We start from the raw sequence: 22,011 nt of genomic DNA, 5'->3' as shown, positions 1-22,011 counted from the left end.
AGATCTATCAAAATGAATGCGGCTAGTTTTGAAAACAAAAACATGCCATGACAATAGAACGCGAATATGTACCCAGCGGCAACAAAGCCAAAAATACTCGAAAATGTTTTTAAAAATAGATCTATCAAAATGAATGCGGCTAGTTCTGAAAACAAAAACATGCCATGACAATAGAACATGAATATGTACCCAGCGGCAACAGAGCCGAAAATACCTTGTCACAAACCCTTTAAGCCAGAAAAAATTAAGACCTATGAAAAGTTTAAAAGTCCCCCTCGCCCTCAACACACAAAAAAAATAATTTACTCAGCTGAAACAAAATGAGGCCACTAAGCTGATATAAGATAGACCGAAACCTATTAAACCTTTAAAAGGAAAACAAAAACATGCGAAACGAAACAATTCAAAAAATTATGCTAATAAGAAGTTATCAAGTCCCCATCACCCTCAAAACACAGACAATCAAGCACCAACTTTTTTTCGCTCGTCAAAAAACACAACATGAGATCGATAGGCCGATATAATATAGACCAAAACCCATCAAGCCCAAAAAAAGAGGAAAAAAACAAAAAAAGCCGAAAAAAAATTTATGTCATGAAAAATTTGAACTATAATTTCTATTAAGATTTTTAACATCTTGTGTAATCCATAGGCGAGCATATAAAACATATTTTTATCGAAACGATTCGAAAAATGGCTCACTAAGCTGATAAAAAATAGGCCGAAATCATTTGGGCACAATAAAAATTTTAAGCGAAAAAAAAACAAAAAGAAAATATACGAAGTTAAGGTTAGTAAAATTGCAAACATCAGCAGAGATAGATCGGAAAACTAAAAGTAACTATAATGTAGAAACCATAAGCGGACAACTTGTTTTTGAAACGGCATGTTTCCCGTTTGAAAAAAAAACAGGTCCTGTCAGATTCGACCCCAGAACCTTTGTCGTTATCTCCAGACCAAGAGTGCAGGAGACGCAAAAAAGTTAGAATTCATTATGAACTGAATCTAAATTTACCGTTTCTAAATTTGATCATTCTGTGAACAGAGTTATTTACGGGAAAAACGTCTAGTACCCGATTGCAATTCTCATTACCGCAAAAATTGTGACCAAAATTGGCTGAGATTTGAAACATGACTGACCTATCGTTTTAGCAACTTCCACTTGTATATTGCGTTTCGCGACAATTATTTCGACAGTTTTCAGAGGCAAAGCGAGATCACGAGTTGTCAGCAGCGGTTTGGTTCATTTTTCGATTCGCCCACTCACACTTTGATAGAGGATGATGAAGATCGATGTGGTTCCGGCCGCCCACTGAAGAGGTGTTTGACGTCAACTGTAGCCAACAACCAATTGAAATGTACACGTCTGCTAAGAAGCAGTGGCACTAATTCCTAAATGCTTTTTAAATTAATTAACTTTTCGTGCTAATTAAAAGCAGGCTGAATTTTGAATTAAGACTGTAAAAGCTAGGAAAGGGAACAATAAAGGAGATATTGTTTTTTGTTTCGGAAAAGAAAACGGCAATCGATTTTTAATTTAAGATATGCGTGCGAAGAACATCGCCTCTGTTTTCATTGTGTAGGTTCTTACTTAGTTGTAAATTTAACAAGCTGTAATGCCCTACAGAACCTACAGAAAATAAGCTTGCAGTCACAAAAGAGAAATAATCAGCAAACCGAACTCATTTGGTTGCTTTAAAATTTCCGAATACAAACGGATCCCAGGGAGTAAATTGAAATATTTCAAAATAAGAGGTTTTTTTACTGCACAGAAACACATAATACAGAGTAAATTGAAACATTTTTTCAAAGAGGCTTATAACAAAACTTTTTAATAAAAAACATGAGCATATAACATCTCTCAAGAATACATTTTATAGGTGGGCGTTTACTCTGAGAAAAAGGGTTCAAAAAAGGCTTTCACTTCAATTTGATAACTCAGCCCAACCCTGCACAAAAAGAGCGCTCAATAGCCGTAGTTTATTTAATGTGGCAGAAAACTGCACTAAATGGGCAAAACGTCCTGCCTCAAAGCTCTATGAAACAAGCAGACGATGAAGACTATGGAAAATAGAGATAAAAATAAAACCACGATAAAGCCACAAACATAACTGTCATTGCAGCCGATTTATTACGCCAATAATTAACACAAATGTACTTTCATTGGCCGTAATTGGGTTTGTTAATAACGCATGGTAAAATTGGAATTTCCATAAAAGGAGAAAATGTCAAATTTTGTAGCATTTATGATGGTAGCTTTTTACTTCTATATCGTTAATTTTGACATTTACTTTGTATATTTTGTGATGCTGTTCTTTTTGTTTTTCTCACTTTTCTCTTCATTTAAGCTTGGTAATTGGATTAAAAATTAGTTTTCTTCTCTATCACGCTCTTCTCTGTTAAAACAACCTCTGCTGTTTTGACAGTCTGCGAATTGCCCGTTGTTTGTCATCAATACAAAATACAGGAGGTAATTTCTCAAAAGCGGATGCTTTACAGAGAAGAAGATTTTTAATTACAATAACGGACAGGTCTCACGTGCATTTGGAATAATCAGCTCGAGAGAGAAAAAAAACAACCAATTTTGTCTGTGTTTTTAAATTGAATTTGTTCCGCACCCGCCTACTTTTGCTGAAGAGAATAAAGTAGTACTTAAGTCTAGTATAAGAAGTATATCGGTTGGAAAATGCGTCTCAAATATATCTTCATTACTTCCTTTTTACAACCGAAGAAGTGACTATTTTAAGTGATTGTAGTCCCGCTTCATAGACTTTAGAACTCCAATTTCTGATTGCACTCAACAGTAGGACAAAACAAAATGATAGCTGAAAATTAGTCCAGATTAGCAATAAAACACCCAATGGAAGATTTTACCCTAAAAATCCAAAGGAAAAATAATGGTCGGAAAACGACATCTCCAAGCTACCCAACATACGAGTTAATCAAATAGCGGAAAAGTATCATCAAAATGAGGAAGTTTTTGATGTAGACGAGTGTATTCTTTGAAACCACAAAGCACATTGAAACCACACCGTACATACGCTTCAAACTTAACCAGATTCAACCCTTTCTTTTGTTTAGCCACAAAAAAACCTTAAAAACAGGAAGCAGGTTGATGTGCATATGGCATAGGACGATCAGACTGATCGGAAAAAAAAAACAATGAAAGAAAACACAGAAAAAAGTTGACTTTTTCATTTTCTTCTTATTGACTTTTATACCTGAACATTGTTCATGGGGCGACTTAAATGAGAGAAAAAACTTTCAACTCCGTACAGTTATTCACTATACCAGCAAATACCAATTCAAGTAGACTCTACGAAATCCGACATCAACAAGAAAAACCGGTTGCTGCGCAAGTAGCACAGAAAGTTCCGAACACAATGATAAACAAGGATAGCCCGTTGCTGTCCATGCAGCACAGAAGGTTCTGACCATATTTTAACAACAACCTTCGAAAAAGTTTTCCTTTTCAAATTATGTTTCCTGTGCACGGTGTGATGTAAGGATCTGAAAGAAAGCCTTAAGCTTAAGCATATCCGATAGTAATAGCAAAATGGGCAAGAAGTAAGTCAGTTTCATCAAAATCAAGTTTTTTGAAGTGTTTTATTCCCAAGATGGCTCTAAAAAACTTCAAAGACTAATTTTACTGATGTAAAGCTCAGTTTTCAGCTTTTGAATAAAATCTTCATGACTTGCTCTTCTAAAATAAGCATACTGGATTGCTTTGCTTGCTCGAAAATAGACTTAAAAGAAAAAAGTTCAAACCGGTTTTTTCTCAACATGGAACACTGAAAAAAAATTTGAATTTTGAATTTTTAACAAATGGTTCGAATAGCAACTTACAGAGCCTCATAATAAAATATCACTGAACCCTTCCGATATTTATTTGTGCGACCTGATTTTGCAGGTAATAAAATAGAATGAAGTGTTAAAAAAACTAAAACCAACCCGAAGACAAAATTCCGCCCACATTCAGTGCTTGAAACAATAAAAATCATAGGGGCACTGGAAAAGAGCTTTCTTTTGGTACCTTTTTTTTGAGACATTTCTTTTAATATTTTTTTCTCTATACAAAAGAAAAGACTCTTTTACAAGCATCATTCAGATTAAAAAACTCAAAAACATGCGAAAAGAAGCAAAAAAGCAGACACGAGCTTCTCAAAAAACTAAAAAGCGGAAAAAATAAAATGAGAAAACGTTTTTTAGAAGCGTAATTATTCTTGGAAGATTTTTTGTTGTGAATATTTTGAAACTTTCATCGATCCACAGACGCCCTGCTGAGCTTAAGGTCAACGCAAAACAACAGATAAGAAAGTTAGTTACGAGAACTTAGTTAGTTTAAGAAGTAAATTAATGATGAACAAGTGAACATGCCAAAATTTAGCTGCTATTAATGAAAATTGGGACATTCGAAATTTTTCTCACAGAGCGTTTTGAATAAAATATTTTTACAACTTCGAAATCTATCTTTGATTTAATAATTAATTTCGAAGAAATTACTCAAAGACATCAAAACACGAAGCAAAGAAAAGAACCATCTCCATCACAACTCATGTAACACCAAAAATTTCTCGAACTCCATTCCTTGTTTTTGCTCTATTTTTTTCCTATTTGCTAGAATGATGATTTAATACCGTCCTATCTGAAATTTAAACCTTAAAAACAATATAATTAAAGATTTCTAAAAACGTTTCGCTGAAACTTATATTTAATGATTGTTTAGAAGTTAGTAAGTTACTTTTTATGTTGGCAGCTAGAAGCCGTTTTGGTTCTTCTGCAAAGATGCCGTGGTCTCAAACGCCAGTTAAGAAGTTGGTTTGAATTGAATTCGTATGCTTAACGCTTCTGTGAACTTCAATTTTTCAAGAGGGTTCATTTGTTGGAGCCAAATGCGCCTTTTGATATTGCACAAAAATTGCAGTTATCAACAATTCAAAGGTCATTGATTAACCTAGCAAAAAGGTCAATTTGCCACGTTATACAGTTTGGTCTTTTTGAACAGAATAGAGTTGATAAACACATCATGCCACTCAAACAATGGCGAGTAAAATTGTGAGTAAATCTACCTGTGAACAGAAAAATTAACCAAAATTTTTTTTTACAACTTTTGGTTTTTAAAAAAGTCGAAGCCAATGAAAACAAATTTTTGAATTTCAGTCTATTTCAAATTAAAATATTTTAAAAACAAATAGAAAAAAAATTAGAAAAATAATCCGACAGATTTAAGGCTGACACCCGATAAACTGAGAACAAGCCGAAATTTTTTTCAAAAAAATAACAATCACAAGACTTGCATGGACCACTTAGAAATAATTTACAATCCCTAAAAAAAGTAGTACATGTAAGATAGGAGGTACATTAAAAGGATCTTAGAAACGGTATACTACTAGATTGACCATTCTGTGAACAAAGGTATTTACAGGGAAAAAATTAAAGTACCCGGTTGCAATACCCTTGCTTATCGCATAGGTAAATATTTGCAACAAAAGGGCAAGGTACAGCTTTTTAGCTATCAAACCAACTGGGTACTTTTGTACTTCATACTGACAAAATTATCATCTTCCTACCAAATATGACAAAAACCGAAACTATATGGTCGAAGAACAAAAAAAAATTTAAAACATCTTTGTTTCTTTTATCATTTCCTGGAAAAATAATGACGCGCGAAGAATTTTTCTGAAAAAAGGAAAAAAATGAAGAAGAGAGCACCAATTAAAAACCATAATCTAAATGTGATAAAAAAAAATTTAGCTATCTAATCTCGATCGATACTACGAGTAAAAAAACGAAGCAATTGAATTAGCTTATAATGAAAAAATGTCTTTCTGAAATCCATCACATATCTAGGTTTTCATAAGATTTTGAAATAAAATATGTCTTCTAACTTATAGGAACCTTGAAATGATCACTTACTCTATTGACGCTTGGTTTAGTTGGCCAACGATTTAAATTCCCAGATATACTGATATAGTTGAAGCTCGAAAAATTTCACATTCTTGGCCCAAAACGGAATCACTCTATTTTGAGTTAAACATTCTTAAAAATATAAGTGAGGTTTCCTGACAAACTCGAAGAAGTAAAACTGCAGAATTTCCGTTGAGTTTAATTATTGACTTTCATTCATCAACATACTCAATTAGAAAAATTTTCAATATGAATGCGAATGCTCATTCACTGAATTTGAACAAACCTTTCTTATAATGATGAATTCTCTTGCTCAAATGCACCAATGAAGGTTTATTTTTCAATAATTTCAACTCAACCGGATTCTATTAAATATCCCCTTCTTTGAAAAAAAAATTAGCTGATGGATTTTTGAAATACAATATCCCCGACTGACTAAATGTCTTCCACTACATAGGGGCGGATATTGAATTTTCTCGAGGGGAGCGAACTTCCAAACAAATCATAGCATTTGCAAAACTGTTTCGGTTCTCAAAGAAATTGAAGTTCTCATATGCAAGCTTAATCAAGGATGAAATTTTCAAATAATTTACGTTATTTCATAGCATGAGTTGGTTCGAAAAAACTGCCTAAGCAACTTTCCTCAGCAAACTCAATTAGCGCAATAACTTTGAGATAGTTCAAAGTTTTGTAAAGCGCAAATCATTTGGCAAAAATAAAGTTTTTCAAGCGATGAAATTTTGATATATTTCGATTTATTCTATAGCGCGAATTGGTTTGCAAAACAGTTAGTTTCCAAGGCAAGCTATCAAATTAATGAGGCTTTGAAACTTTTCAAATTACTTTCAGGCGAGAATAAGTTCCCAACAAAACTCCAGGAAAACAAATCAAGCAATCAATCTTAAAAAAATTAATTAGGTTTAAAGTTTATAGCGCAAAAGGTTTCGCAAAAAAATTAAATTTTGAGACAAAAAAAAAGAAAAATATGGTCATGTTAAGTCATAGCAAGAAACATTTTGAAAAAGTTTTTCTGAGCACCCCACCAAGCGATGAAACAGTGAAAAAACATAAAACAGAGGCGAAGCGGAGCTTCGCATCACTTGCGATACAACAAAAACATTTAAAAAAACACTAGAAGTGTAACAAACAAAAAATGTTTAAAAAAACTTTTCTAAAAAGTTTCAAACCCCTAAAAACACAACACTTGCAACTTTTATAAACATCGCCAACTGACAGTTGGAAAAGAGAAATGAGCGCAAAAATACTGACTGTTTTTTGAAATGCTTCAATCTTCAAATATCGAAGAAAAAAATAGATGGCCTTAAACCTCTTCGAATTTCTAGTACAATTTAATATTGACAATTTTTTCAAGAAATAAACCCATAATGAGAAAAATAAATCAATAGGTAAAGATTTTATTTTGCTGGGAAAATTCCATGTCCAAAATTAGAAGTCAATCACGTTTTTGTGATTTTTTTGTATTGGGAAGTGGAAGGAATATTACCAAAGGAAATGAACTGAACTTAAAAAAATCAAAACTCCAACCGCGAAAACCTAAATTTGAGCCTGAAAAAATTTTAAAATGTGTCCTAAAAAAAACCAGAAAAAAAACAAATCATCGCGACCTATATAAGAGTCTGAACTACGTTCATCGAATTAGAAAAACTGAAATGGTCTCGGATTCGAACGCTTGAACTTTGCGACATAGCCCCAACCCTTACCACCACGCTACTGGACCCACATTTTCATGAAAATTACCTTCATTGATAAAACGAGCTCTCAAATTATTCAAGTGATTCTGTTAAACTAGTTGTTAACTAGAAAAATAGATCTATATTCCAGTTTGATAACACTTGCTTATCGCAAGCGTAAAGAGATCAGTCTTTGACAAAAGTTAATTAAGTTCAAGGCTTAAACCGTACGCAATAAGTTAAAATTTGTATAGTAAACTCCAAGCTATAAAACTTTGAAAAATTGAATTTATTTAATAGCGCGAATCGGCTCGCCAAAAATTTGAAGTTTTGAAGACAACCCCATAAAGCGATGAATCGATGAATAATTATTCATGTCAATTCGTAGCAAAAATTACGCCCAACAAGCGATGAAGTTAATTGACCTTGAATAATAGCATTGATTGAGCGTCAAAAATTGAAGTTTTTCTCAGCAAGCTTGAGAACCATTGGAATTTTACAATAGTGTGATTAACCTAGTAGCGTGAATAATTTCCCAATTTTCGTAAAGCAAACCTATCGTTGCAAAATCTTTGCAATAATTAGGGTAAAACCAATCGGTTCGCAAAAAATTGGAGACTTAAAGGCAACACCCTCAAGCAAAAAGTAGTGAACAACTTCATTTTACTTTTTCTCATAAATTCAGTCACATTAATTTAGAGACAATTTTCTAAAACTCATCAAGCAAGGGAAGTTTGAAAAATTTTAAATTAAGTCGGCGTAAAACCATCAAGCGTTAAAATTTGAGAGAAATCAACTCAAGTCAAAGCGCAATTTTGTTCCTAAGAAGTTGTAGTTTGTTGAACAAGCTCATCAAAAACTGTACCTTTCAACCTTTCGAGTTTTTATGAGGGAGCTCGTCGAGCGATGGTACTTCGAAATCTTTCAAATAGCTTCCTAGCAAGAAACAGTAAACAAAAAATAATTAAACAGTTTCTATGCAAGTCCAACCGCCGATGAAACTTTGAGGTATTTTAGGTTTATCAGCGCAAAAATCAGTTCCCAAAAAAAGAAAAAAAATGAAAAAATTCATATATTTATATATTAAAATAAGTATATTCATAAGTATCAAAAATAAGTATATTCATATCTTGAATCAGTTCAAACGCAACTCCCTCAACAGCTGAAGTTTCGAATTGACTGAATTGATTTCATAGCATGAACCTAGTTACAATAACTGGAACTTCTTCTGAACAAATTCATCAACCGATAAAACTTTGAAATTTTTCAAATTACTTCATATCGTAAATCAATTCCCATAAATAAAAGAATTTCAAAGCGGAACCATCATGAGATAGAAATCTGAAAAACTTAAGTAAACTTATAGCGCAAATCGGTTCGCAAAAATTAAAAACTCTGTTGCAACCTCCTCAAGCAAGGAAACTTCGAATAAAATCGAATAATTTCAGAGCATGATTCGAGTCACAATTACATCAAGTATGAATACACAAGCTCACCAAGCTTTGAAATTATGAAAAACTTCATAGCGCGAATCGGCTTGACAAAAAACTTGAAGTTTCAAAGGCAACGTGGTAAAGCAAAGAAAATGCGAATTTTTCCATGTTAGATTTTCCAAAGCATGAATTGTGTCGCTTGCATGTGCAAAAGATGCAAAAGATGCTTGCATGATTTCCATGTTAGATTTTCCAAAGCATGAATTGTGTCGCAGAAGTAATGTTATAGCGCATTTCGAATCCTAAGAAATCGAAGCTTTCAAATGGAACTTCAAAAATTTCGGGTTATTTCATAGCCCAATTTTTTTCAACAGGACGGAAAAAATCAATGGACGGAAAATGGCCCTATAAAGCAAAAAATTTCCAGTTTCAAAAAGCTGTTAGCGGCCGGATTCGAACTCGAAGCTTTTGTCGACTCAATCATGCGTGTTACATCTGCGCCAGGTGCGCTAGACAGTTGATTGAATTTGAATTATTATGAAGCAAGTTGAATGCATGTAACAATTTCACGGGCAAAAACCCTCTAGTACACGGTTGCAACTTCCTTACTCATTACCAGCGTAGAGAAATTTTAAAAACGAGAAACATATTTTTATACTAAGAACGATTTGTAGGCAGTGAGTTAGAACTGAAACAAAATTTATGAATTGGTAAAAAAGCCGTTAAAATTTCGACAGATATCCATCTCGTCGACAAAAAGTCTTGAATTACAAAATTTTCGAAGCTAGAAGTTTTCAAGTTTCGCCTATCCACAACCCACAGGATACACACAAAAGAAACTTTGTCGGAACCCTTCTAAACGTACACGACCCACTAAAATATTAAGCCGATATGAGATTAGTACAGCATTTTGACATAGTACAGCAGACAAACGTCCGTGAAAAACAAATAGCTAAATTGAACATCTGGAAAAATCCGGAACTGGGCAACTTGCAACACTCGATATACAGCACAAGCATAGCATAGCAAGCTACCGAATACAAAATGAGACGGAAATTACTAAAACCAAAAAAAAATTGAAAAAACTTTATCTACAAAAACTTCATATTTTATCTCGACTAAAATTCAATTTCAAGAAACCACAGAAGTAGCAAGACACAATCACTGATTTTCAAATAAGCATCGGTTACTTAACGTAAAAAGTATCGCTTACCGAGCTGCTACTTGGACGGTAACCCTTGGGTAACCGGCAGTTCATTGAAAAAAAAAAGATTTGAACTATTAAGCTTCAAAACTCAGAATGTTTACAGCCATCTCCTTCTGAATCAAACAAAACATTGAATTTACTCTCATTTTTAGATTACACAAAATCAGGCGACTAAACCGATATATTACAAACCAAAAACAATTGAGACAAAAAAAAAGAAAAAAAAAGAAATTAAAAAAGAACGTATTGAAAGTATAATAACTATTTTCAATTATAATAAAATTGCTGTAATCAAAAACCAATCCCGCTTGTTCAGGCCTGGAAAACGACAAGGTTCCAAAGAGCAATATCGATTTTTGGCATATTTTTTAAGAAAAGTTGCTTGTGGGAAAGAAGTCTTAATTCCCGATTACAGCTCACTTGCTCTCGCTAGTGAAACGAAATGATGAACCAAATAGAAACTCGAAGATGAAAAAACCTGTGAGTCAGTTCTCGCCCCAACCTAGTTTCCGCAATACCAAAATCAAAAAATTGTTATAATACTTGTCAAATTTCTGCAATTTCTTCATTTCATAAAATTTGAGAGGGGTCGCCTCGTCTTTTTTTTCAGTTTTTCTGGATAGTAGCTTAATCTATTCGGCCACACATTTTTGTAGCTAAAGAAGTTCCCATGAACATCGAAAGACGACTTTAACTTGCTTTCACATGGAATGGAATGATTTGTAAATTTCAATGAAAAGAAAGGTGCTAGTCATATTACAAAACTGCTCGTATCAGGGCAGAATGTTCCGACTGAATGTTCCGAATGTATCGACTGATCCATAGGCTGGTGAAGTTTTTGGTTGCAAAACACTCAGTGAAAACTTCTTCAAAACGCGAAAAAAGGAAATTTTTTCACACATTCGTACTAACACAGCAATCCTCAAGTCTGGATGATTTCTCTTTTATGGGGGCTGTAAATTGCTGGGGAAAAATGGGAAGTAGCTAAGGAAAACTACACCGAGTACATATTTTCAAATTCTCTCTTTGCCTCTTTCCCGTTATGGCCATTCAGCAAACTATATCCCCAACATAATAAAAAAACCTACTGCTATATCGTAAAATTCAAAGATCCTTTTTTGGTCTAAAAAATTCAAAGTGTAATTATGCCACGTTAAAATTAAATTACGACTGCCATATTTTCAAAGTAGTGAAAAATTGTAGACACTTTTTTATATCATTTTCATATCTTTGAGCAAAATCAAACTGACATTTCGTATCATTGGACTCAAGTGACCTTGAACTATGATTGACTTACCTATTGCAAGAGGCAGCTCAAAACTCAACGATATTATGTTATTTTATCCTCAAAAAATCAGTACCTGGAAAACTTGAACTAGATATAATTGCAAGGAAATGCAAAAAAATACGGGAAAAAAAGTTGATAGCAATTCGATATGAAAAACATTTGAATATGGAAAACAATTAATTGTCAAGACAACTTAGGGTATAAAAAAATCAATGAAGTAGTCTGAAAATTGTTTGAAAAATTGACTGACCAAAATATCCTCACTTCAATGATCAATTCAGGCTGCTTTGTCAGTGACATTTTGGGTTTTCCTTGTTAAACAGCCGTTTAAGAAACATTCAATAGGTAGTAAAAAAGCCTTTGAGTTTTTGAGGACAAAAAATACTAAAAAAACGCCGATGAAAAAATAAAACAGTTAAACAAAACGCCGATGAAAAGCAGTTAAACTAATGGGACTTTTAATGAAAACGAAAGCTTTCCTTTTCGAAAAGTGACCGTTATAACAATAATTAGTCGCACAAAAAACCAAAAAAAAATAATAATAAACTACAGAATCAACAAAACGTTGATAATTAAAAATTGCAGATTCTCTGTGATCCAGGACAATCTATGTAAAATTAGTTTAAGAAATGGTCCAAGTTATTTTTTTCTACAATTCAGATTTGTTTTCATTTATTTCAATATTCTCATTCTAAAAGTAGGCATTTAGGTGCTATACAAACTAGCCGAAATATAAATCGACCGAGAAAAAACGCAATTGTTATATTTTCATAAATATGCAATAGCTATTAAAAACAAGGTAACAGTTAGCTGGTTTGTATACTCTCCGCATTTTCGGTTGGTTTATACTTCGGCTGGTTTATTTACTCTCGGCATTTAGCATACACCTACAAGGAATGTGTTTAATTTTGTTTAATTGGAGCAAATGTTATCATATCAAAAAATAACTGACGTCAACGGCGTGGATGTTTCAGGTGTAAGACAATAAAACTTACTAACAGCGAATAACATTGAAAATTCGTTTTGAACCGAAATAAACGAGACGTTTTAATGGCTCCGACTTACGAAGAAAGCGACGGAAAGAATGCTTCCAATTATTTTTTTATTCAGACTAGCTTCGACCTTTTACTTAAGCATTTTTTGACGGAAATTTTTCGATTATCTTAAAGATATCAATGACCAAAGCTCAAATGTAATCAGATATTTCACCGGTGATTACTCTAAATCAAGTCATGGGGGTTTAAATTTAGGACTCATTCAGCTCAGTAGATATACCGTTTTCAGTTCATCTTTGTTATTTCGTTAAAACGAGCATTTAAACCCACAAAAGCAGCACTGTTGCGTTTGAGTAGACTATTGAGGGCTTAAAATCTTTTCAGGCAAGAGAGGAAAATAAAAAATAAAAATTATGCAATTCTTATCCGGTTAAAGTGGGCGCGTACAAAAACAAGCGTTGCATGTCCAAGGGATTGGCCAAAAGACATTAAAAAACCGTTCATGAACTGTTCGAAACTGAATATAATTTTTAAATTTACAGTTTCATTCAAGAGATGACTTCACAGTGAAAACACAGTTCGGCTTGTCGTTATTAATCTTCAAAGAAAATAACGAATACTAGTGCTCAGACAAATGTCAACTTTTTTGACATTTTTGGCGAAAATTGTTTTTACAAATAGGTAGTACCACCTGATGTCCTGAGCAAACTAAAAAAAATATGTGTCACCATTTTTGGTGAAGTTATCGTGGTTTGAAAACTGCCAACTTAGAATAATTAACATGCAATATATTTCGTGCTATTGGCGCGTAAGCGGCTAATTAATCCGGAAGTCATTCGAAATTGAATTGAGGCCAGCAACCTATCCTTATTTTAACGTCAAAAGCCGCTAAAAACTACACTTTGTAAGTTGAAAAAAAAAAATCAAAAATATGAATTTTTTCGATATTTTCATCATCATTTTGAATCGAAAAATGTTTTACAGACGTTGAAGTTTAGTCGATTGAGGGCCGTACCCTGATACTTTGACAAAACTTTTTCTTTTTTCGTTTCTTTGATAAAAAGTTGTTTCTCTGACACAGGCGAAGCGGAGCTTCGCACCACTTGCGATACAACACAAACATTAAAAAACATAAAAAGCCGGAAAAACGAAAATTTTTGAAAGAAAAAATTAGGTCATATAAACTTTCATATGTCTCAATAGAAATTCATTCCAGGCAAACATACCAGACACTTGAATTTTAAATCAGCAACAGCGGAACAAAATTTACGAAAAGAAACAAAGTCGAGAATCTTTGAGCAGACACAAAATGGACCGGAAAAAAATATAATTTTATAATAAATAGTTTAAAATCCCACCGTAAACAATAATGGACAACACTTGCACGAGCAATGAAAGTTGTTTACAGCAGAAGAAAATTAAGTGATGTAGTAACCAAGCTAACAATCTTTGAGCTGAAACCACTCAAGTCCCCCTTAAAACTAGAATAAAAAGCACTTGCACTCGCAACTATAATGAAAGTTGCTTGCAGCAAAAAAAATCATTGATGTGGCAACTAAGCCGACAATCTTTGAACAGACATCAACTGAACCGGAAAAAAAAAGATTTAACGAAAAAAATTTTTTAAATTTTTTTAAATCGTTCAAGTCCCCCCTGAACTTAGAATTAAGAACACTTGCACTGGCAACTACAATGAAAACTGCTTAAACACAAGCAAAATTCATTGTGGCTATTTGTCCGACAAAACTTGAGCGAACAAACGAAAAACCAACTATTCATTATTCTCGAATTTTTTTTCAATTTCCTTGATACTGAAAAAAAAACAAGATCCGGCCACTACTCGAACCCCAGACCTTAAGGTACAAAAGCAGCAGTTTGATAAAATTTGATATAAATCTTTTTAAAATTCATTACTTCATTTCAATCAACAATTATGAGGTATAAGTCAGTTGAAAAATGAGGTGAAAAATTTTTCAAGAAATATTTAGAGAATCAAGCAAAAAACTTCATACCGGCAAAACCAATTACGAGAAAGTTTGCTATAATTCTTTTTGAAATGCAATACTTCATTTCAATCAACAATTATGAGGTATAAGTCAGTTGACAGATGAGGTGAAAAACTTTTTTAAGAAATCTTTAGAGAATCAAGCAGAAAATTTCATACCGGCAAAACCAATTACGAGATGTAATTTACAATGGGGTTACGTTTTAGGTTCTTAAATACGAAATCAACAAAGAGGCGAAGCGGAGCTAATCACATGCAATAATGCAAAAAAAAGCAATACAAAGTAGCCGATAGAAATTGAGGCGAAAACCACAAAATAAAAAAAACTAAATAAAAAAAAACTTTTTAAGTCTCGGCTGATTTTCAAATTCAGTAAAGCAGAGTCGAGAGACGCAATCACTGCCATTGAATAAGCATTTAGTATCACTTAACGAGCATCCACTTAGCCTACTTTTTTTTCGGTGAGAAGAAAACAAAATTCCCTCAAAAACTGCCAAAAAAAACGTTAATACCTTGTTTTATGTTGCCTAACAATATTTATTTCAGCTTGTTGGAATGGTCATTTTATTTACCGCTTGTTGGTCCTTCGACTTGTTGGCGTACTACCATTTCTTTGTATCAGAGGTTTCCGATCACCTCGCGTTTACTTCAGCTAGTCCTCATTTGCATGGCAAAAGTTTTCACACATCTTTCTTTCAAACTAAATTGAACTCAAACAAACTGATGAAAAAATATTTGGTTCATGTATACAAAAATTACACAAAGGCAAAGCTGAGCTTCGCACCACTTGCGATACCAAATAAAATGCGATAATCCAAAGATCTCATCTCAAACGAAAAATGAAAACCTTAAACTCTGTTGAAGAAATCGTGAAAGATTTCAATAAAAACGTTTTTGCAAAAGTTATAGAAAACAAAAAACCTAAAACATAAAAAAGAATCGGACTAAAAGAACAACGTTCAGTTTTTCCTCATAACCCTCACATGAAAACGATAAGAAAAAAAATTGGTAAAAAATTGAGATTCAAAAATTCAAACATTTTCCTTAAAACCTAGCAACCAGACAACCTGCAAATCCTGAAACATAAATTGAGGATGACACAAGGCCTTAAGTTTTATTTGCTATGAAAAAAAATCAAATTGATGAAAAATGAAAAATCAAATTTCAAAAAGAACCAAGGCAAAAACTTGCCAAAAATCTGAAAAAATAGTCAACACTTTTTTTCTAAGATTTCAGCCAGAAAGAGCCAAACTCCTGAATCATGTGCGACATTCGTCATATTCTTTCGTACAAAAAACAGTCGAATCAAAATTGAAAAACAAAACCTTTCGAAAAAAAATTGAATTTCGAAAAAAAATTTGACGTGAAAACAATACGCTATGCCATCAACTTGAATCAAGTTCAAGTGAAATTTCTCTAAACTGAAACACACTAAGCAAATTAACACTGTAATGAATTCCACGTGGAACATAACAAATAAACCAGAAACCTTGCAACCGAAAAAAAAACTAAGCAATTAATGTAACAAAATTGTCTAGCAGAAAATTTTGGTGTGTGACCAAAACCACGAAAAATGAAATACTTTTAAACACTTGACTTGGAAGAAAAAAATAATTTCAAAAACCCACCAAAAAGTTATAGAATTACACAACCGGCAAGTAACCCGAAAAAAATTGGGTCGAAATCATTACAGCCTTCCATTAGCTCTAGAACAGCTGCTAAATTACTGCTTTTAAGCCTGCCAGATGCTAAAAATGGAGATCTTGAAATTGCAGATCCTGTGAACAAAGTTGTTTACGGAGAAAAAAGTCTAGTACACGCTTGCAATACCATCGCAAGAGTAATCACTTTATGAGCAAACTGCTTCTGAGTAAACCTTTTATCAAAAAAGGAAAAAAAGTATCAGCATTTTTGAAAGCTTCTATATTTTTTCAATTCCTTAGTCATATTAAGTGACAAAATATCGAAGCGTAATCATCTTTAATGACAAAAAAGTTAAATTATGTATAGTAAATGGCTATTAAGTTCTAGATAGGTTCAGTTATACGTAGAGTTCAGCTTAGACTATTCAGCACACGCATCAACTATGATATCATGATAGATAAATGAATGCAAATGAAGTGCGCAAATAAATTGACATAAATAACTTCAAGCTGCTTCAAGAAAAAATTCTCGATTTTTTTTTGCCCGGCATGACCTGATTATAAAAAAGCACGTTCGGAGAGCACAAAATAATTAATTTTTTCTTTGGACGGTTTTAAGAACAAACTATTGAAGAAACACTTCAGCCAAATTTAAAATCTATCGAAAACGTTTTTCTAGAGAATGATGATATGGTAGTATAAAGTACTTAAATGCAAGTTTTTTGTACGATTAGTTACGGAATTAGAGTGAACGCATTCCCCTTCAGAGACTCAACCCTCGGACCACCCCAAGAGTCTTACCCATTCTGATACCATTAAAAAGGATTCATTTTTGGAAAATTTTTCTAACGACGCGTTTGGCGCCAAGATGGGATTTTTTGCGCCGAAAAAAAAAGAGACTAGTTGACAGAATCTTCCAAAAAAGCTATAAAATGTCACTTTCAAAAAGTAGTTTGAGCCGCAAATATGTTGGCAAAATAGTGTCAAGTGCTTTGAAAAACCTCGCAACTGCAACTTGATCGACCTAAAAAACCTATACTTGCGCCTGTGTCAAATTGAGCTTTTTATTGGTTGGAATCCGATAATAGCGAGAATGTACATCTGGTTTTCCGAAAGTTTACTTTCGCTTGCTGATATTAGTAGTGGGATTCTTCCAAGTAGCTCAAATTTTTATTTACAATTCTGTATTTCTGAGATGTTAAGTTGTTTAATTCCACTGACTTGATCATGCTCAGAGATCCGCTATTAGTTATCTGTAAGCAGGTGTTCAATGTCGGGCTTGCACTTATCTTCGAGGGTGGATAAGATGCGTCGATTGAAACCTTTGTGATTAATAGTGTGATGGTCGGCTCTATGATATTTATAGCAGCCAAGAAGGAACTACTTCGAGAGCATTTCATTGTGTGTTCAAACCGGAAGGATTTCTATTTCGTCGTGTAGATGTGTGATGTCACTCATTATTAGGCACGCTGTTGTTGCTCTTAATGCAATATTCTGTTACACTAGAAGGCGCTGCCAGTTAGTGTAATTTGTGGAGGTCCAAAGGGGAGCTGCATAGTTCAAGACACTCCTCGCAATTGCCTTATACATTAAATAGAGGTTTTTTGGAGCAACCCCAAGTTAGTTCAGCAACTATTTTTGAGAACATTGTTTCTTTTACTCAGGTCTTGTTACAATGCTCACAAAGTTAAGTTGGTCGTAAAATCTAACTACCAGAACTTTCAGATTTTGAGTAGCAGATAGTTTAAGGCCATCGACTATTTTTTTCTCTCAGCCTCACTTTGTGCAATTCAAATAGGCCGTAACGTACCATTTCTATGCTTAACTATTTCATTTTTTTGACGTATTGGCACGAAAATGTGTCGTAACTTATAAATGCTTTTATTTTGGGTTTAATGCTCCTCTACTTAGTATGATATGGGCACAGAGCTAAGACTTTGTCGACAGTTATCAAAAATTTTGGTTCAATTTTGTTTCTTTTAACCAAAATTTTTTGATAACTCCATTCCTCGGTAAAATTTTAGCTCTGTGCCCTAGCCAAACTAAATAGAGGAGCATTGAACACAAAATGAAAGAAGTTATAAGTTACGATACACTTTCGTGCAAATTCGTCGAAAAAATGAAACAATTCGTCGAAAAAATGAAACAATGAAACGGTATATTACGGCCAATTGAAAGATGCACAAAACAAGGCTGCAAAAAAACTGAACATAAAACATCGGGAGGTTTTTTGCCTTTTTGGGACAAAACAGACCAGCTAGCAGACCCTTTGATGTGTTTTGTGAATATGAATGACTAACCTGATGAGTTTATATAATCTAAATGTGTTGTTAATGTCCATTAATCAGTTTTTAATGCATGGTTACTTGCTGAAACTCACTCGAATTGAAAATAAAAAGTAATTACGTCAAAATTCTAGCTCAGCTGCTTAATGCAACCTAAATGTATGATTGCTCGTATAATCATCAAGGAGCCTCTTTAGCATTAAAGATGAGCTCTTTTCAGACCGGGCAATACGCAACGAAGGGACTTTATGCTAATTTGAAGAAACAAATTGAACAAGACCTAATTGTAGTAAGTAAAGCTAGTCTAACTGCCAGAATGAAACTCTTACCAAATAGTACGTAGCAATTTAAAAATCACAAACATTTTTTGAATATTTTTTAAAAGACCGTCTGCTTGTTATCAAACTACTTTAGTAAAACCTAAAAAAGGTTTCCAACAACAATTTCAATAAAACCAAATGGTTTAAGAAAATCGCCATTACAGGAAAATAGTCTGCTTCCGTCTTCTTAGCATTTTGAAAATTCTTATTACAATTTAAAATTTTACTATTTCATATACTGAAGCTATCCAAAAACCTTATTATAGACTAACAGACTTCATTTTTGAAAATGACTGGGAGCTTTGGAAACAATTGTTGAGATAATGTAAAATTAATAATCGGGAAGTTCAAAATGAGAGCTATAGGAAAACAATAAATGAAAACTAGTTAAGTAGTATTACTACTAGTAGCTTGGGTATTTCTAACTACAGGTGCGAGGGTAGGAGCAGGAGCAAATCAAATCTTCAATTCTTGCAACCTGATAGTCTGACCAGTAGCCAGAATCGTTTGTTTTTGTTTGAAATTAAAGTCTCTTATAATCTTCATTAAGATTTCGAATATTCATTTTGTTAATTTTCAATGACACAGATGCAAAGCTGCGCTTCGCAAACAGTAGCCAGAACATAAAAAAACTGCTGAAAAAAAGACAAATAAGCCTCAAATTAGTACAACTTAGAAACGTATCGGACTCGAACCTGCGACCTCGAGATTTAGATTTTCACGCCGTACCCTCTCAGACACGGACTCTTAACAACCGTCAAGCACAAGCCAAATAAAGCAGTGAACTATTTCCGATGCTGCAGATCCTGATTATAGCTAAAGAGCCACCAAATAAAAGAACACTTTCATTGAACACTTTTATTTGCGAGTTATGTTGGAACAAAAGTACAGCCATATGAACCCACTACCGTTGGCTAGAGTAAATAGTACACTAGTAAAATTAAATTTTCAGCTGAGCTTAACATACTCGTAAAATGTTTAAGAACATTCTAAAAAAAATTTTCAGCCAATTGAATTCTTAAAAGAATGAAATCAATTTTCGATTTGCATTTAAACATTTTGGTACGGACATGAGCACAAAATATTGACCTGGCTCATTATGATATTCTAGGTTGTTCTAGATTTTTGCGAACCAAATGAATCTTTAAAAATAAAGATAAGTTGATCGTGGTTTTGTCTGTTATACTAAATTGAACTAGTCCTTGCATGAACAACTAGGAGCTATAGTTAAAATTATTATCTATCAAAAGCGGAACCTGAAAGCAAGGATTTACCTACTGTGAATGGAACCAAAAAAATCTTCAGCTATTGTTCAACTCGTTGAGGTACACTTTTAGTGTTTCGAATAAAAGGAAACTTTTTAGTATTTCAGTATTATAACCAATGAAATAGTTAACCTCAGTAAGTTTTCATTCTTTCAGTATTTGAGATCGGAAAGGTGTTCATTCTTTCAGTACTTGAGACCGCGAAATTGTTCATTCTTTCAGTATTTGAGATCGAAAAAACGTTCATTCTTTCAGTATTAGAGACCAGAAAGATGTTCATTCTGTCAGTACTTGATATATAGCTGTTGAGTTCAAATTGTTGGCAGTTCAAACCGTTGAGTTTAAATGAAATTGAACTATTCGACAGTCTAGCTATTGAGCCATAAAAATCGATTTAATTTTAACGTGAAATTTCAAGACGTAACTCTATATGTTACTGGAAACCGCAAACAAAATGATTTGAGGATTCCGCTTACGATTTGAGAAAACCGCCAATAATTTTAGAATTCCGCTTACATTTTGCGGATTCCACTTACAATTGGGGATTGCGCAGCAGCTCATTTTTACTATACCTATGTTTTACGATTTGTTTGTGGATTCCAGAAACTGTTTCGGACTCCGCAGAGACTGTTGCGGATTCCGCAATGTCGCTTATTTTGGAGCAATTTTTAGCGGTTTAGTGTTTTAGCTATTTGTTTGTGGAACCCAAAGTAGTAAAAAAAAGATCAAGCGACAGTGGCAAGGTTGCGGATTCCGCGACAAATTTCATTTTAGCCTGTTGCGTAATCCGTGAAAAAATTCGCAAAATGCACAGTTTGGCATCGCAATGTACACAAACCTAGGGTATATCCGCTCTCATTAATCCTGCCACATTCTTTCGAGGCAAGCTACTTGGTCTGATTAATTACCTACTAGAGAAGAACAAGACTGCTCGTATATCAGTTCAAATGCCTGAATATTCTGATCACCCCTTAAACAGAATCGAATAGTTTTTGAAGAAAATATTAAAAAAATATAAACTTTGAAGAATATTAAAAATCAAGTATGCCCATTTGAGTCATATGGAATTAATATGACCAGGTAGCTTGCCTCTACTCAACTTGGAATCGCTTTGTGATGCGGAATAACTCTCCACGCATAAATGCTCCGCATTACTCTTCCAGTATCATACAAAACAATCAAAGCGTGCATAAAGAATTCCAGAGCATGGCCAAAATGGCAATTTACAAACCCTTGAACTTTACAAAAAATCGGAAATAATACATTTAAAAAAAAACTTGAACTCAGGGAGTCGATATCTTCAAGGGAAACTTAAAATTTTGTTACAAACTTTTATTTAGATCGGCGAAATTTCACTGAATAAAAAACCCAAATATAAATATTTCACACTTTCTTCGAAAGTCGAAACAATTAAATCGCTTAGCATTTGATGTTACATATTGAGAAAATTATCAATGAACGTTTTCTTGGGTTTTTTATTTATTACGCCCAAAACTCAATATTATTTTCAAATTTAAGTACCATCTCAAAATGTTTTGTTCACAACTTAAAGTCGATTTATAAATTAGCTGAATTGGCCTAAAATTGAGAATGTTTGATAAACTAATCAAAATTATTTCAATTTCGCTCCAGAGTTTTACAGTTTTACCCAGATTAGAAAACACACAGAAAACAGCTCCAGGGAAAAATGGCCACCTTCGTTTCTGCTCAAAGTTCGGCCTCGAAGTCGTCTTATGAACAAAGTAATCGCATTTGTATTAATCAAATCAACCAGCGGTGCTATCAGTATATTGTTCTCAACATTTATACATTGAAAATTCAAAAACCGCAAAATTGAGAAATTTGGGCGGAATAAATAGTGCTGGGCGTTTTATGATAATTAGCATGTTTTAATGGCAAACAGGAATTTAAAACGGTCGTGAATATTTTAAAATGAATACCTTTTCAAATTTGTTATGCTAATTTTTTTTCT

The 22,011-nt window shown here is 33.4% G+C and overlaps 1 protein-coding gene across 1 annotated transcript in view; it reads right to left on the bottom strand.

The window, feature by feature from the left end:
- Window positions 1–22,011, bottom strand: part of LOC134851936 (uncharacterized) — a 141,974-nt gene that overhangs the window by 44,738 nt on the left and 75,225 nt on the right. The window contains exon 2 of the mRNA XM_063868210.1: window positions 1,141–1,392. The gene's annotated coding sequence lies outside the window, so the exon portion shown is untranslated. The remainder of the gene's footprint in view (window positions 1–1,140; window positions 1,393–22,011) is intronic.

The sequence above is a fragment of the Symsagittifera roscoffensis genome, chromosome 7, assembly GCF_963678635.1.
Source record: "Symsagittifera roscoffensis chromosome 7, txSymRosc1.1, whole genome shotgun sequence".
Lineage (NCBI taxonomy): Eukaryota > Metazoa > Xenacoelomorpha > Acoela > Convolutidae > Symsagittifera > Symsagittifera roscoffensis.
Note: the sequence above shows the minus strand (reverse complement) of the source record. Positions and strands in the feature narration are given on the sequence as shown.